The sequence below is a fragment of the Equus caballus genome, chromosome 3, assembly GCF_041296265.1.
Source record: "Equus caballus isolate H_3958 breed thoroughbred chromosome 3, TB-T2T, whole genome shotgun sequence".
NCBI classification, from domain to species: Eukaryota; Metazoa; Chordata; class Mammalia; order Perissodactyla; family Equidae; genus Equus; species Equus caballus.
In genome coordinates, this window is record NC_091686.1 from 7356858 (window position 1) to 7375033 (window position 18176).

An 18176-nucleotide genomic window follows, 5' to 3' on the forward strand; every position below is an offset into this window, starting at 1 on the left:
TCTGTCCTTGAGCTGGCATTCCTAACCGACGAAGATATTTTCCAGTGTTCCTTAATGACCCTTCGAGGTGGCCAGGCCGCGTAGCATCATGCCCATCTCACAGATGGAGAAACTGCGGTGTGTCTACGTGTTTTCCAACTGTCTTCCCTCCAGCCTTGGCAAACTCTGGATTTGCAGAAAAGACATGCATGTCATTTGGTCCCGGGCTTAGAGTACAAAGGGCGTGGAAATGTCTTCTCCAAACAAACGCTGTCCGGGCGCATCGTGTGGTCCTGGGTTTGCGGGAATATCAAATAGCACTGAGTCAGGCCACGGTCTGGGAAGCCCTGGCTGCTGCCCATTGCTTGTTCTGAGGCTTCGTCCTGGGAGAGCCGCGGCGGGGCCAGACGTGGAGGGGCAGGAAGGACGATGGGTCTCAATTACTCAACGGACAGTGGCTCCATTTTGGGGAAAAAAATCAAAAATAAAAAACAAAACAAAACCTCCCCGCCATTGGAGACTTTTAGCTGAATAAGAGCGGCTTCAATCAACATGCCGTACGAACGTGAGGGCGTTGGACATAAATTTCCTGCCGGCTGAGTTCCAGTCTTTGCCCCCTGAAGCCTGTTGTTAAGGCCAGAGAAGTTGCATGTGGAGCATCACCGCTGTGGCCGCTTATGGGTCTCTGGAGAAAGGGGGACCCAACTGCACAGCCCCTCAGAGGAGCCCACCTTCCGGGCGCCCCAGCTCTGCAGCGTGAACGCCTTCCCAGCTTGGGCTCTCCTCGCCCTGGCAAGAGCCGGCTCCTTAGAGGAAGATGAGCTGGGCTTGCCTCGAGAAGCCTCTCTTAGAAGCCAGGGGTCCCTCTGGAGGCTGTTTGGAGCTTCCCATCCTGCAGAAGCTTTCTGTGTCCAGGGATCGATCCGCACAGAAGCTCCCTGCGCTGGCAAGTTATTCCATCCGCTGTAGCAAACCAACCCAAAATGTCAGTGGCTTGACATGATGCAGGTTAAGTCGCTGGTCCTCACCATTTGCTAAGGCAGGAGCTCCTGGTACATAGATGACTTCCCCTTGGTGATTAGGCACTTGAGTGCTTTCTATATTTTGGCTTCCCCCTCCCTAGGGCCTTGCTGCACCTGCGTTAATCCATAGATGACCCAAAAAAGAGAGGGCAGACAGCCTCTTTGTCTCCTTGGGAAATAGAAGTTAAGGAACTTGCTCAAAGCCCCACAGAGTCCGGATTCATGTCCACAGCAAAGCGCCAGCCCCCTGATCCCCCGGCTCTGTCTACACAGGACCCCAAGCTCTGGGGCAGCCCCAGGGTCCTCCGGGCTGGCTGTCTCCTCCCCCTGTATCCCCCAAATCTTGTTTGCCTCTGGGCATTGCATCCTGCTCCATCTACATTGTTCCTCGCCTCCATCCCGGGGGCCTGTGTGCACGGCCCTGCTTCCCGCTTCACAGGGCTCACGGTTCCTGCACGTCCCTGAGGCCAGCGCAGCAGTCTCCATGGGACTGAGCACAGGGCCTGACACTGAAATACGGGACAAGGCAGAAAGCATCAATATGGCACATGATCCTAATGACGATACAAGGAATGTCCCTCTCTTTTCACCTGAGAGGCTGCACAGCAGTGTGCTCCAGGAATCGGGATCCTGGGTTCAATTCCTGCATCTACCACTTAGCGGCTGGGTGATTCTGGGCATGTCAGTTAGTCTGCCCAAGCCTCAGTTTGCTCATCTGTAAAGTGGGGATGCCAGAGCCCCTCCCTGCAGGGCTGGCAGGAGGGTGTGACGGGGAAACGTGGCCACGCTGTCTGGGGCCCTTGAGAAACGCAGCACTGGCAGCTGTCGGTGCCAGGGGCTTGCAAAGGTCCTCCGTCTGCCCCTCCAGACCCTCTCTCCACTCGTTCACACCTGCTCCGTGGCTCGAGGGAGTGAGGTTGGTGGACCGCAGCAAGGGGCTCCCTTGCTCTCTTGCTTCTGGTTGGGTTTGGCCAATGGAAGGCCTCAAGGGAATGGAGAGAAGCATGTCGGCGTGTTTATTCCTCCAGCTCCCAGCTTCAAGTCGCGGTGGGCTGGCCGCACGCCCTCCTGAAGACGGTCCGCCCTCTCAGGCAGCCTCTTGGTACAGTCAACACTCCCGGGTTCTGTGACAGTTATTCCTTTGCTTATACCTCCACAGATACAACCCCAGGGTGCTGCCCCATCCCTGTCAGTGTCCCAGATCTGCCCACTGCTTTGTAAAGAGCCCCTTTATTAACCTCTCCTTGGGTTACCCTGTTTGGGTGCACTGTCTGTTTCCTTTGGGGGCCCTGACCTATTCACCACTGTTCATTTTTTCACATTTCGTTTTACGTTTTTCAAAGATTTTTCATGATCCTCTCTCACAATAAACTTTTTCTGAGGTGTGGCAAACCCCCACTTGACTGGAATCATGGAAAGCCCAGAGAGGTAAAGTGTTTTGCCCAAGGTCACGCAGCTGAGCAGGGAGCCGCTGGGTGGACGCGGAATCCATTAGCATGTCCTCCGCTGGCTTTTTCAGGGCTGAGCCTCGTTGTGGGGCAACAGGCCCACCTCCTGTGTCGGAAACTTCCCGACACGGATGGATGATCAGAGGAGCTGGGCTGTGGGAGAGGCTTCAGATGGGAGCCAAGAAACAGCCAAAGATTCCGAGCTAGAGCCTCAGTTTTGAATAATAAATAAACGCAAGATCGGGCCCTTCACATGGAAGCCTCGGGGTGCCTGCCGCCAGCATGGGGTACCCAGGCAGCCGCCCGCCCTCGGCCCACAGGATTCTTTGGTTATTGTCCAAATGGTCGGTGGGACAGGGTCTTGGGCGATGATCTCGAAACCCCAGAGGGGAGGCGAAGTGAATATTTTGGGATGATGTCTTTTTTCATACAAATAAAGAGGCCCTTAGAAGTCATATCGAGTGTCTGAATTTCCTGACTGTATATTAATCCGCTTTCATGTGAATTATGCAACATTGTCATCGGGGGCGGGAGCAGCTGGCCATGGGATGGGCAGCCCTGGAATCAAAGGGGACCCACACTGTGCCGTCGCCTCTGCAGAGAAGCCCACAGAGGCCGGGCTGCTCCTGGGCGCCCATCTCCCTCGCCCGTGGGGCTAGCGTGTGCTTGGAGGGGCGCAGGGAGGGCGGGTCAGTGGGAGGGAGTGGGGTGAACGAGAGAGTGGGTCAGACGCCCCTCAGAAGGGGCCTCTCCCGAGCTCAGCCGATGGTTGCTGTGCTGACATGAAACCCCAGTGACAGAGGAGCTTCTGATTTTTCAAGAGAAGCCGGAAACTCAGGTTTTTACGGGAAGCCTTCCAATCTTTAAATATTTGGCGACACATTCAGATTCTAAAAGTTATTATGCAAGCCAAGCAAAAGCCAGCCAGGTGGCCTGTGTGTGACCTCTGCAGGGGGTGTCTGCCTGGAGGAGGCTCGGAAGGGAGTGCGACTTCTTGACTCAGGCTGAAAGTAGGCAAAGGCCTTCGCCCCACATCCTCCTGCCTTCATCCCACTTTCCTCGGACATTTTCCCAACTGTGTTCAGTGTCCAAGTGTGACAGAGCGAGCACCAGCTGGAGGACTGCTGCGGGTCGAAGGGTTTGCTCCCCCTACACTCGCATGTTTGAAGCCCTAACCCCCAGGGTGGCTGTATTTGGAGATGGAGCCGCTGAGGAAGTGATTAAGGTTAAACAGGGTCCTGGGGTGGGGGCTGATCTATAGGATTAGTGTCCTTCTAGGAAGGGACACAGAGTCCACTCCGTGTCCCCGTGCACCCCAGAGCCAGGCCATGTGAGGACACGGAGAGAGACACTGTCTGCGAGCCAGGAAGAGAGTTCTCACCGGAAATCGACTGTGCCAGCCCCCGATCTTGGACTTTGAGCCTCCTCAGCCACGAGAAAGTAAATCTCTGCTGCTCCAGTGGCCTACTCAGGGCTTCATTGCGGCGGCCTGAGCAGACGGGCGCAGGCTCGAAGCCCTTGGTTCTGGCGACTTGTGTCCTGGAGACCCACGTCTCCAATGCTCTGAATGGGGATCCTGCCCCCTCACAGGCTTGCCGATGGTCAGTGGTGGCATTGACAGTCCCTGGGCAGTGTCGAGACCTGTGATGAGGTAGGAGGTGCCGACCCCCTCCCCCACCGAGGACCCCAGCTACCTCAAAGATATGTAGCAGGTACGACGATCAGTGTATATACTCGGGTGTGTAAAGAGGGTAACCTTGGTTTTCCAGAACTGAATTAAGTTCCCACTCTTTTGGGTGACAGAATCTTATTGTCAGGCGGTTTGGGTTTGTCCCCGCCCCGCATCTTGATCAGGGTGTAGCCCGGCAGCCAGGAGCTGCTCTGGGGCCTTCCAGGAGGGAGGGTCTTAATCCAGAGCATTGGGAAGATGTGCAATTCTTGAAGGTGGTAGGGGGTGGGGTGGAAGCAAGGCTTGGGAGGCTGCTGCTGCCATGCAGGAAATCTGGACGTCCACGAATCATGAGGGAGCTGCTGCCGGTGCCCTGAGCCGCACGCAGCTGGGATGCGAGCTTTGCAGGAGGCGGTCTGGACAGCATGCGAGCCAGTGGCTGCTGTGTACACCACCGGGCAGCTCTTTCCTCCCCTCTCGCCTCTTCCTGGGTGGATCTTGATGCCCCCCAAGGTCTCCATACCGGAGCCCTGAAGCCTTCCAATGGCTCTTTGAGCAGTGGCTGCAAATTAAGTGTCAGGCTCTGAGAGCTGGTCCAGGCTCCAGGTCCAGCCATATGGCCTGAACCAGGATCACGACTACTACTTGGTCCAGTCTTGGCTGGGGAGGCCATAGGAGTCTCTGGGGGCCGTTCTCTCCCATGGAGCTGAGGAAACCTCTTGCTTTGGAATCCACTGCCAGACCTCTCTCTAATTTAGTCTCCCAGCCCTCAGCCTGGGCTCTCCGGCCAGCTGCCACTCAGGGTCGCTCATGGATTGTTCCCAGTCTCAGAGGGTCTTCTGCGCCCGCTCTCCACTTGTGGGGACTATTTCCCCATACAAATGCTGTCCTCCTCTCGCATAGCAGTTTGCAACCAGCCCAGGGGCCTAATTCAAGTGATGCCAGCCCTCCCTCCCTCTCTCTTTTTTCAATCCTTATCTGTAAGTCAACCTTAGTAGTAGAAACCGCACAAGCCTGTGGGGTCAGCCAGACCTGGATTTGAATCCTGGCTCTGACTGCGCCCTCATGAAGCTGAGCTCCCGTTTCCTTGCCTGTATAACAGGGGTCACAGACCATGAGGTCGAAGGGAGAAGAGATCATGGATGAAATACCAGCACTCTCTCTGGCCTCCTCCCAGGGTTGGGTCCCCTTGATGGGGCTCAGGGTGTGAGAAGACACTGGTGAAATGTGGCCAATAGGAGCAGACAACCTCTGTCCCTTTAAGGAACGTCTTCCCCCAGCTTTTCGCCATTATCCAAGCCCTCTTGGCTTAAGAGAGGCAGGGAGGCTGATGGGCAGGGACCTGGATCATAGATGCCCGGTAGCATCTCACAGACTTTGGGAAGTGCTCTTGCAGACTAAGCCACACAAATCCCACAGCCTCGACAATCTGCTCTGCCTCACCCAGCAGGGGTCCTGGGCTCTTGGAGTAAGATGCAAGGGCTGCCTTCTCTGGCTCGGAGCTTAAGCTTGTTGTTATTGGATACTCAGGCTGGTGTCTGCACGATAACCCCCGCGCCAGAATACTCGGGCAAGGGGCAGATGGGAAAATCCCCAACATGTGTCTGTTGTCAGATGATGACTAAGCCGCCCTCATCACCACCAGACCCTTCATGGTGGAATCGTGCGTGTCAGACACGAATTGGAGCCCTCAGGTTCTCGTGCAGGGTGGGGGAGGGGGAGAGTGCTGGCGCTATCACCTTCGGTCTCTTCTCCTGGAGGCGTGGGGCTCAGCTCCAACCGAGGCCAGAGACCAGTCCTGGGGAGAGCAAAGCTCTGCCACGATTCTGTTCCAGACAGGGTGATGGATTGAGACGTATAGTTAATATACGTCGATATATTTATATATAAAAACCCTTACAAATCACGTCCCTAGAGCCAGGTCTTTAAATAATGGAAGACGGTAGATTACTGCTTTATTAGTCCCTTCCAAAAGCTTATAAAAATTATCTTTTGCCTCTAGGAAGACATTTTATCAGAATTTATGGCAACTCAGAGAGTCTTGAGCTATCAGATTCAGAAACTAAGAAGGTTTCGACAGCTCCTTCTGCTGCAGAGAGACCCCGGTCTCTGCTCTCCTTGTAAATTAAAATCTCTCACATTATCTACTTTATGAAATAAGATACTTGGCTCTCCTGTCTTGAGTATGCTCTTTAATTAATATAGACTCGAGTAGGCAAAAGCCATAAATGCATGTGAGGGGCTCTGGTGCATGGGTACGGGTGGCATAGGGGCACCCGGAATGTGCAGAGAGGAAAACTCAAAACATGACCCTCAGGGGGACGGCTCTGACTGGGGGTCAGCATTCCACTAATGGCTTGGAGAGATTTTCCTTGGCACATTCCCTTGGAGGGCTCCATTATTCATCAGGTAGCCTTCCCCGGGGTCTTGTATCTCCTACGCTGAGGGCTGCTCAACTGGGTATCCCCACGTTTTCCTAGGGAAGCGCAGGCTCTGCCCACCAAGAGCTTGCAACAAAAGCAGGACCGCTAAAGTGTGCTCTGGGATCAGCGCCAAGCCACAAAGCTTTGTAACTGGTCTGCTACGAGGTATATTCGGAAATCGAGAGGAGCGCTCAGCGTGTAGCAATGTGACATCGCAACCACATCCGAGGGCTTGATCAATGGACTCAGCTCGTCGAATGGGATTCAGACAAACCGAGATGTTCTTCATCTCTTTTTCCTAGTGACGTTTTTTTTTTTTTTTTAAAGATTTTATTTTTTCCTTTTTCTCCCCAAAGCCCCCCGGTACATAGTTGTGCATTCTTCATTGTGGGTTCTTCTAGTTGTGGCATGTGGGACGCTGCCTCAGCGTGGTTTGATGAGCAGTGTCATGTCCGCGCCCAGGATTCAAACCAACGAAACACTGGGCCGCCTGCAGCGGAGCGCGCGAACTTAACCGCTCGGCCACGGGGCCAGCCCCGCTAGTGATGTTTTTTAATTGTAGTTTGCAAACGTTCACAACAGTAACTTCATTTCTTGAGCCGCTAGATTATTTTCCAGATTATTTTATTTGGATTTTATTATTTTCTAGAAAATTTTCAAAATTATTTTATGTTGACTGGGTTATTTTCTAGAGTGTTTCATCTGGGCTGTTGTTTTCTAGATTCATTTCTAGATTGTGTCACTCCCTTAGTAATTTGCTTTTATCACATCTAACAAAAGTCCACGACCAGTCTCTAGTCAGAGACAGTTTGAGAACCCAGGGACCTTGGCTGGCCTTGGTGGGAACCCTGGGGTGCTAGTGAGACCCTGAAGGTCGATGGTGCTGACCTGGCACTGGGCAGGAGATGCCTCAGGACCTAGGGCCAACTTACATCTAGCAGAGAATGCATTCCGGGTGGTGTGCTCCCCCTCACTCCATATTTGCCCACTCAAGTGGCCAAATATTTTCTTTGGTTCCTTCCCTCTTGTCCTGAGCATTCATGACCCTCATCCTGGCCCATATGCAATTTCACTGCCCCACCATCCCTGCTCCTGATCCCAGTAAAAATAAGCCAGAGTCAGAGAAAGCTGCTCTTGCTGTCGTCATTACAAATAACAACAATAATTCCCCTTAACAGTAGCACTCTCTTGTGGCAGGGACACTGACAGCTCCCCAGACAGTCATATGTTCCCCTCCATTCCCCAGCCTCTTTGCCATCAGATGCAGCCACAGTCTAACTCTGACCCATGGGCTGTGAGTAGCGGGGACGAGCGTCATTTTAGGGCCAAAGCATTTAAAGTTTGGTGTGGACCCTCCAGATCTTACAGCCCCACCGTGGTGACTTGGGAAGCCATGAGTTGTGAGTGAAGCCAAAAGATGGAACCAGAGAACTTGACACGAGAGAGGAATGATTACACGCTAAGCCACTGAGGACTTAGGCTTGTTCCTGCAGCACAGCCTGACCTGGCCTGACCAGCGCGGCTCCGCAGCTTCCAGAGCACGGTCTCAACCCATCACTCACACGGTCCTCCCCAGAGCCCCTGCAGAGAGGTCCTGTAAAGAGAACTGGGCACGGTGGATACGTCAGGGAACTGAGACTCAGAGAGGGGAAGAGATTTGCTTAGGATTACTCCACCTCTGAATGGCAGATGCAGGATTCACACCCATGCCTCCGGGCCTGCTTCAACACTCTGTCCCAGTAAGTCACTTTGACACTGGCTCTCCTTTCCCCAGGGTGGTTCTCTTTTGAAGCAGGTAGCTTGCAGAGAGACAACCCCAAGAACAAATGTCGAAGGGTGGAATGAACCCTCTGCTCACCCAGCAAGAGAAAATGCCCAGGGGCCGACGTTCTGGGGGTCCACAGGGACGTAGAGGAGTTCGCGGGGGCGCGTGTGAGATGGAGCTGATGCTGCCTCCTGAGCTGCACCAGGAAGCTCGGCCCTCTGGCCCCGTTTGTTGAACAAGCCCTGGGGCCCAGGTCACAGCGGACGGAAGGGACTGGGACATCTTCTGGAGAGCTGGCCGTGGGGGGGGCTGCTCCACCAGACAAGCCTCATGCAGGATCCACAGGCAAACTCCGCCTGACCTTGACCAGCACTGCCTGGCGTCCGGTCTCACCTCCTCCCCCAAAGAGGGTGTCAGGCAGCCTTCCAGGATGGGTTTTTATTCCTTTTAGTAGAGAAAAAGGAAATGGGCCTTAAGAGAAAGTGAGGCTTTATTGCTGCATTTAATCGCTCTAAAAATATCTCACCAGGGCTGGCTGTGAGGTCACTCTGGGTGCTGATCCAGGGAGACGTGGCCAGACCCCCGCTGGGGCTCCGGAAACCAAAATGGCTAACTGAGACGAGAACTCTGAGAAGGGCGGCCAGCTCAGGAAGGAGCAGGGCCCAGGCCCCCTGGCCTGTTTCAGCCCTGGGTGCTCCAAGGCTCCCGGGACAGGAGGGAGGGGTCTGATGTGGGTCCCCAGGCCTGTCTCTGCCCCAGGTCACAGTGAGACCCCGGGCACCTCTCTCCCATCTTCACTCTAGACCTCTGCCTCTCTCGTCTGTAAGAAGAAGGGGTTTTGTTCTCTCTAAGGTCGCTGCTGTAGTGGACACTGCTTGTGGCCTGCCCAGCCCTGTTGCTCTCTCCTTCCTCCTAGAGCACAGGTCTTGTTCAGGACCCCTCCATTCCATGCTGACTCCTGGAGGGGACCCTGGCTTATCTGAGCCAGTGAGCAGGTGGCATTCTGCGGGGTTCTTGGTGCTTCAGAGGTGGCACGTGTCTGGGCTGCTCTGAAATCCATCACTAGTTTTAGGCCAAAGTTGCACTTCCCACCCGCTGCTCCCAGCCTGTGGCTGTGTGTGGCAGGTACCACATGAGGCCCCTTCCTCTGAGCAGTCCGTGATGGCCCTGTCAAACCCCGCTTAGACTGCACGGCAGTCTAGGACACTTCTCCGATATTCTTTTCCTTGGCGTCTGCTTGTCAGAGACTAACTCCTGTGACACCAGGACTGGCCTGAGAAACCAGGGGGTTAGATGTAGATTTGGGGCTGGCTCCTCCAGTGCCTGGTGGGAGAAGAGGGTGCTGTCCTGGTCAGTGGGGGGATGACCCGTGGCACGAAGTGGTGGCTCAGTTGCTAATTTCCCGGGGGATGACCCGGGAATGGTCCTGGTGGAGGCGAATGCTGTGCAAGCACGATGGCAGGTGCAGGCATTTGAAAACCATGAGGGGAGCAAGGCCCACAAAGACAGTGCAGTCCGCTGGTTACTGCTGAGTTCTGTCGACCCCTCAGCCCGCAGGTGGATCACAGACACTCAGTTACTCACAGGCAGTGAATAGTAAAGGACCGACGGCCTTGGAGGTGGCTCCCATGGAGGGCTTCATCGCTCACCCTGGGGGCAGACCGAGCTGAGCAAGAGTTGGGGGGCTCAGTGTTAGAGGCACCTAGCTCAGGAGACTCCCGGATGCGATGCCAAGGTGCTTCTGGCACTCAAAGGCCAGGATCCTGGTTGGGAAAACCTGGGATCCTGAAACACAGAGTGGGGACATCTGGATGGACGTCCTGGAGAATGTGGATGCTGCTGCCCCTTGGGCCCTTGGGGCTTGCAGGGGGGCCTTCCCTCCCTAAGAAGAGCTGGCGCTTCCTCTGCGCTGGCAGATGCCACAGAAGCCTCTCCCCTACGAGGCCACAAGCGCATCCCTGGAAGCTCAGCTGCTAGGCTGGCAACTAGGGTGAAATCCCACATCAACGCTGAGCCTGAGATGGAGGGACGGGCTGTGCAGCTGAAGAAATGCAGGAATTAGCAGTGTGTCCTGGCACAGGCAGCAGCCTGGGGCTGAGTTTAAAGGTTCTTGTTCAAGGGGGCTGGAGCATAAAACCAGATAAACAAGAATTCATTGACCTGAGGGCACTTTGTTGGGGCCTGGGAATTTCACACCCCAGCAAGGACCCCGGGGGTGGGGCAAACTGGCTACTGGGGCGGTTATTAGAAGCCTATAAAAAACAGCGCCTGCTTCCCAGCCAAGTGGAAGTGCCCAAGTTGCCCTGGCAGGTGGCAGAGGAGGAATGAGGCCGAGGGAAGCGGACATGCTGAAATGGATATGTTACAGGAGGCCAGAACACCCACTGGAGGACAGCCCCGGCGGGCACACCAGCCACTAGGACCATCAGGAAGGCGCCCAAGCGCGGGAAGCCGCCTCGCCAAGGAGCTCTGCCGAGGCTCCCCCTGCGGACCGCTAAGAGGGACGGCGAGGACTGGTCCAAGGGCCCGGCTGCTGCGCTTTCGGGCCACTCCTCTGGCCGGGGCTCCCAGCCGATGGATGAGCGCGGTAGGGACGCTAAGACGGCCGGTTCCATGGAGACGCGGGACGCCTCTGGTGGACACTTCAGCTCTTGGACTCCCCGACGGCCTTGCTGACCCTTCCGCAGCCCTGCAAGGAGGCCAGGACACTCCCACCCAAACCTGCCGCCCTCTCTCCCCTCAGGCTCGGCCTGGCAGTGTTGTCACCCAGCTCTCTCCAAGCGCCTCTCCAAGGCGGTTCCCCAACCACATCCTGTGTGCTTGCTCCTCAGAATAACACCCAGCGGAGGAAGCCACGCCAGGGAAGACAGCGCCGAGAGACAGAGAACCAGGTCCCTGAAAACATGCCTGAGCTGTTGAATCCACTGTCCTCTGGGGTCCTGTGGTTCCCGCGGCGCACGCCAGGCCCCTAGGAGCCCCTGCATCCCTCCTCCGCGGCAGCTGACCCACCCCCACAGCCGGCACAGCCCCAGCCGTGACTTCCCACGAGACGTGGAACCTCAGACCGTGTATTACTGGGTCTCGAACCCAGGTCTTTGGGCTGTTACCTGATGGCTATTTTCCCTAGGACATCAGGCTCTAGAAACAGCGATTTTGCCAGTGGAGAGGGTTCCTTCAGCGAAGGGCGCACCATTCTATAAACAGACAGCTGCTCGCTAATAGACCCGGCGAGTCAACGAGGGCTGCTGAAATTCGGTATTTATAAACGAAAATTAGCGGGTTAGGAGAGCGCCCTGAAGACTTGACTCAGCATTTGGCTCAGAAGCCGGCCGCCGGGCCACACTTGGCGGCGCAGCAAACTGCTCCCACATGTTCCCGCAGGCAGAGATGTCATCCACGAGAGGCTCGGGGCCCGTCCGCGCTCCTCGGGCTGGTCCTGGGTTTCAGCTGCTGCTATTCTTACGTTTTAATTATGCACCGCTTTTGGTTTGGTTCGCTCGTCATCAGTGAGCTTGTGGCGGGTCGCTGGTTAACCCCACAGCATGTAGGGATGGTATTTGCACCAGCGGCGCACGGGGCCTATCATTTTCCAATAACTTCCAGACTCTGAAGCGGGGAGGTGTTGCAGTTTGGTTACGAACCACCCGAAGCCCTAATTTCTACGGCGGACGTACACCAAACTCCCTCAAGTGCTCCCTCGGGGCTCGTCAATGATCGCCACCGTCTCCTTCCTTCTGGCAGGGGAGAGGGTGACAGACGGTCTGGGGGCTTTCTTTTGGCCTAAAGTGGGCTGTGGACGCAATTGTTGGGGAGTCAGGGCTCTGGAAGATTCGAGGCTAGGACTAGGGCGTTGAGGAAGGGGAAAGAGAGGAGGGAAAAGTGGAAGGAACAGGACTCTTGACCTTCCGCTCCCACGTCCATCAGAGGCTCTCACAGCAGCTGTTATCTGCGCTCTGGTCCTGTGGGCGCTGGCTGGGGCGCGATGGTGGGGGCTGGCGTTCTGCAGTGGGCGGCAGCTGTTTCATCACTGGTGTCTGCAGGGGAGGTGACCCTGACCCCATCCTGTTTCATTGCTGTGTCACTGTAGAGTTGGGGTTTTCTGGTGGCAAACTACAGATATCAACTTGAGCTGACTCAGGCAAAAAAGGACCTTACTAGAGGGATACCAGCAGTTCACAGAACAGACAGGAGGGTGGAGAGTCAGTTTTGGAGGGAGGATGGAAAGGGCAGCTGGGAACACCAATGTGGAAAGAAGTACTCCAGGTACCGTCACTGGGATGATGATAGTAACAGGCTGCCTGTATGGAGGTGTTATAAACGTGTCTTTACTTCTTGAAGCCTGACAACAATCCTGTGAGGTAGAAACCATTATTATGACCATTTTGCAGATGAGTAAACTGAGGCACAGATAAATTAAATAACTTGCCCAAAGTCACGCAGCTAATAGATGGCGGAGTAGGTAGCCTGCCTCAGCCTGGCTGTGTCCCTTGGTGGAAGGCCACTGCTTCCTGTGGTCCTCTGCCCCAACTCTCTCCGTCAGGGTTCTGAACCCACTCCTCCTGCCTCCTTTCTCTGTGGCTGCCCCCCGCCCCCCTCCTCCCCGTCTCTCTCTTTGGCCTGTGGTTTCCCTAAATCCTGCCCACATCTCTGTGTTCCTTTATTAAAACCTCTCATATTATCCTTTTTTTTTTCTTTGTAAAGATTGGCACCTCAGCTAACAGCTTTTGCCACTCTTCTTTTTTTTTTTTTCTGCTTTTTCTCCCCAAAGCCCCCCAGTACATAGTTGTATATTTTAGTTGTGGGTCCTTCTGGTTGTGGCATGTGGGGCGCCGCCTCAGCATGGCCTGACGAGTGGTGCCATGTCCGCGCCCAGGATCAGAACCAGTGAAACCCTGGGCCTTGAAGTGGAGCGTGCGCTCTTAACCGCTTGGCCACGGGGCCGGCCTACCATATTATCTTAATTTGAATGTGACATTGGAATGTGCCATCTGTTTCCACACTAGTCCTTGCATATTTCATAGAATCCTAAACACCAGCAATTATAAACCACATTGTTATTGTATGTACCATTAAGACAGAGAAAAAAATGTGGCCGATGAGACAATGCCACACTATTGATTGTAAGGCCACTATCAGAGTGTGAAACTGTGTGTCTTCAAATGAGGGAGATAGAGTATTACTCACACTTCACGAGGAAGGGGTAGAGACACAAAGAAGACAAGTAACTCATTCCAGCAACCCAGCCAGTGGTGGCGAGCCAAGGATTAAACAGACCGTTTTGTTCTAGATCCTGTCCCCTAACCGCCCCCACGCCGCTATGGGTGTGCAGGGCGGGGATCTAGAAAACGCTGTAGGGGGAAGGGAGCTTGCAGCTGAGGCCAGTAGGGAGAGGGGAGGGCAGCCTGGGCGACACCCGGAGTCCAAAGATCCGGGGGAGCCATGCACAGGGGGTGCTGGGCAGCCCAGCGGGGTTCAGGAGAGCAGAACGGACAGCTCCCTCTAGAGGAGAAGTCAGACACTGCCCTGGACAGTGGGGACGCCTGGGATGATGCCCCAGCCTCCCCAAAGAGGCCCCGGTCCCCCAACCCGTGCCTTCCAAGTTCAACATGTCATCCGTCGACAAATATAGACCAGGAGAAACTTAAATAAATGAGTGGCTGCTCAAAGCCGCAGGACAGCTAACCATAATGGGGGTTTTGGGTTTTCTGCCTGAGACACAAACAGCACATTCCTCAGCCAAAATAGCCGGGTGGGGGAACAGGGCATTACTGGACGGGAACACCCGGCCAGGATGAGCCAAACAGGACAGAAATAGGCCCCAGCCGCCACATGAAGGGAGCTGATCAGCGCTGGGCCGGCTGTGCCTGGCCGGGCCCTGCCCTGCCGGGGCGGCTGTCACCTGGCGAGGCTCTGCTTTGCCCCCTGGAAGAAGGCAACCGTGTGCTGGCCTGGGGTCTCGGCTTGTGGCAGGTGGAGCAGCGGCCCCTTAGACAAGGGTCCCCCGGAGTGGAGAGGGGAGTGGTAGCCCCGCCCTCACCACACACGCACAAACATGCATCACGGACTCACGAACACACTCAGCGCACAGCCCCTCCCAGATGCACACAGACACGTGGCGTGCACCTGCAGCTCCAGAGCTACCTACTCATGTCGCAGTGCACGCGGAGCAGGTTATGTGCGCACACAGGAACACAGAGGCATATGCGGGCCATGATGTCATGCACGCATCCAACTACACACGGACACACACATGCCTGGATACACACCGGCACTCACACTCACACACAGCTGAAGCCATGCATGTGTGCAGAGAGCCACACAATTGCGTCCACTCCTTCTTACACACACGCACAAACACGGGAGCAGATACGTGCAAGGCTGTGTTGTGCAGCTACAGGCACTCACATGCACACACACACTCCTATGCACTGTATCTCCACACGTGCAAACACCCATGCGTGCGAGTGCACACATGTAAGTACGCGATCCTGCTCACACTGCCCGTGGCCCTGCGGGCCTCCTCTTTCCCTGGGCGTGATCACCCCAGAGTAGCTGGGAAGCGCTGGTGCCACCTCATCCAAACAAGCGTCCAGGGACAGGTTGAGGGGGCTCTGGGAGGGGAGGGTCAGGGAGAAGCTACCAAGTAAGTCCCGGACCTCGCTTGTGCTGCACCCCACCCCAGCTCCCAGCCAGGAGGGAGTCAGTAGACCAATGTCGAGCCCTCCCGGTAGACTGGGCCTGGGCTGCCCACCCGGTGCCCTGAGCCTCAGTCACTGTGGGTCTCTGGGGGGGCAGGGCCCCGGCCCCAATGCCCACCCCTTTATGCCCAGAGCCCAGCAGGATGCCTGTGCTCGGTACACAGTGAGGAAATGGGAAAGAAGAAAGGCAGGGACTGGCATTCCCACCTCACAGCTGGGGAGACTGAGGCCCAGACGGCAGCCGTTAACCTGTGTCCTCGGCAGGGCCGGGCCCGTGGCCTCTATGCGTCTGCCCCCTCCTGCGGCCCCATCTGTGGAGCCTCCTGATGCCCTGCTCCTCCGCACACCCACGCCTGCGCAGCGAGGTCTGGACAAGGCAGGTCTGTAGAAGGCGTCCTGGGGGCCGGCGCCTCCCGCCCTGGCTCTGCACGGCCCACGCCCCAGTGCCCGGAGGCGCCTGGAGCCCCCAGAACAGAAACGCAGCTCCAGTACGTCCTCCGCCCCCAAAGCACGGGACGCCAGCTCTTGTCGCAGCCCCAGCTCCCCACCTCCACGCCCAAGGCTCCCCCAGGCCTGGGGATGGAGCACAGTTTTCTGGCCCCGAGACCAGGCAGGAGGGAAGGGGGAACAGCAGGAGACAGCAGGGGTCAGTGTTCGTTCAGCACTGACAACAACAAAGTCTTCCATTGTACGGAGGGACCACAATTTCTTTCTCCACTCCCCACATGGGGGACATTTCGGTTCTTTCCCCTTTTGGCCATCACAAATAAAGTTTCCATGAACGTTCGTGCACAAATTTTTGTGTAAACGTGTGTTTTTCCCTTTTGGCAAATGCCTGCACGTAGGGTTGCTGGGTCTAACAGTAAGTATGTGTTGAACCGTCTCAGAACCCGCCAGATTGTTTTCCAAAGTGGTCGTACCATCTTCCTCCCCACCAGCAGTGAGTGACAGCTCCAGCTGCCCCGCATCTTCCGCAGCGCTTGCTGTCATTTCCCCGCTACTCTAACAGGTGTGCATCAGGGATGTCTTCCTGGAAACCCCGATCTACGGAACCAGAGAGCAGAGGTGCCCTGGGTGAAGGCTGTAGCCAGAGTCAGGGCTCAGAGGCCTGTGCACCGACCCTCCCCTGCTCACAGGGGGCTCCTGGTGTCTCTTTGGGTCCAGGGCCACGACCAGAGACAGGAGGAGGACTGCCCAAGATGGCACAGCTCAATGAGAGGGAACTGGTCTAGGACCAGACCTCTGATGCCAGTGACCTGCCTTTCTGTCACTACTGGAGAGGGGGAGTGGGGCCCTCAAACCACGCTCCAGGGACCTTCTGTCAGGCTGGCTTGGGGACAGAGTTGGGTGCAGGGATGCTGGCAGCCCCAGGGCTGTTACCGCTTCGGGGGGTCTGGGTGAGGCAACATGGTGTAGGGGAAATCCACGGTCTTTGGGATGGTGCAAAAACACGTTTTTTGAAACCTAACAACACTTGCTAGCTGTGTGACCTTGGGCAAGCCACTTTACCTCTCTGAACCTCAGTTTTATCATCAGTAAAATGGAAGTGTAGTTTACCTACTTCATTGGGTTGTCAGAAAGAATTGCAGCTCATGACATCATTATTTATTCAATACATTTATTTCCTGACCTCCTACTGGGTGCTAGACACTGTTCTGGGTACCAGTATTATAGCAGCGAACAGAATAGACACAGTCTCTGCTCCCAGAGGGGAGACTGGCAGTAACCAAATGCATCCTGTGTCAGGGAGAAATAAGGCAGAATGACAGTGTATGGAGGGAAAGGGGGTCCATTTCAGATAGGGTGGGCAGGGAAGGCCTCCTTGAAAGGTCACGTTTGAGCGGGGACCTGAATAAAGTAAGCAAACCAGCCATGTGCATCTCTGTATTGTTTCTTAGCTGTGTGTCCTTGGGCAAGTTACTTAACCTCTCTGAACCTCGGTTTCTTCATCTGTAAGATTGCCTGGATTAGAATTGCCCTTATGGCACATCGGTGAAGTGCTGGTGAGAGAAGGCATGTCAGGGGCAAGCCCAATGCCTGGCACAGAAGGCACGCACCCTGAGCCTTACTCTCCTGCCCGCCTCAAGGATTTCAAGGTCTAATCAGAGGCTGACGGTGCAGGCGGGACACTTAAGCCACATATCAAAATGTGGGAAAATGCCTCTCTCCACCCCACTTTCCTCCTGCTTGTAGACCCCTCCTCACACTTCGAGACCCCTCCACCCTGAAGCCTTCCAGGATTCCTCTGTCAGCCCCACCCCTCTCTCCCCACTGGCAGCCGCTAAGAAGGGAGGCTGGGACTGCCCACTCGTGTATCTGTCTGCCCGTGGGGTCCACCCTCCACTGGGACACACTTCAATTTGGGACCACAGCTGTTTCTCTCTCTTCCTTGCTCCTTATCGCCGGCTGACATGACATCGTATATTTACCTGCTTATTTGTTTTCCCCACCACGATTTGTCCATGAGAGCTGGGATGGCTTTTTTCTATCCCTTTCTCTATCCCTGGTGCCTAACACGCACTTGGCAGATAATAGATGCTCAATAAATATCTGTGGAACAGGTGAGCGACCGCCCCACCTCGTCCCTGGGCCTGGTGCAAGGTCATAACGACTGATCTCCCGTTTCGTGAATCTTGAGGTTCCCCCAGCGAGTGACAGCTCCTGTGGGCTCACCGCTAATGCTCACGACAGCAGACTTCTCTGAAACATATTCCAGTGTTTGCACACATGTACGTGTAGATTAATCTATTTTATATGTTAATAGATATACATTAACATGTACATTAATATGGTATATATTAATGTATAATATTACATATGTTAAAATATGTATTTAAATATATTATATAATATAGAAAGATTATATATGTACATACACACACACACACACGTACCGATATTTGCGTAGCACTTATATGCCAGGCCCTCTTTGAAGAACTTGACAAATGTTAACTCTCTCACAGCCCTGCAGTGGGTTGAACGGTGGCCCTGAGGAGGACACGTGCGAGTCCAGACTCTGGAACCTGTGAACGTGCCACTGTTTGGAAAAGGGAGCTTGGCAGATGTAATTCAGTTAAGGAATTTTTTTTTCTTTTTTTTTTTTTTCGGGAAGATTAGCCCTGAGCTAACTATGGCCAATCCTCCTCTTTTTGCTGAGGAAGACTGGCCCTGA

The 18176-nt window shown here is 55.1% G+C and overlaps 1 long non-coding RNA gene across 1 annotated transcript in view; it reads left to right on the forward strand.

Moving 5' to 3' along the window:
• Positions 1-3901: 3901 nt before the first annotated feature.
• LOC138923360 (uncharacterized) overlaps positions 3902-18176 on the forward strand; it is a 36748-nt gene continuing 22473 nt past the window's right edge. The window contains exon 1 of the long non-coding RNA XR_011436864.1: positions 3902-4161. This is a non-coding gene — a long non-coding RNA (uncharacterized lncRNA). The remainder of the gene's footprint in view (positions 4162-18176) is intronic.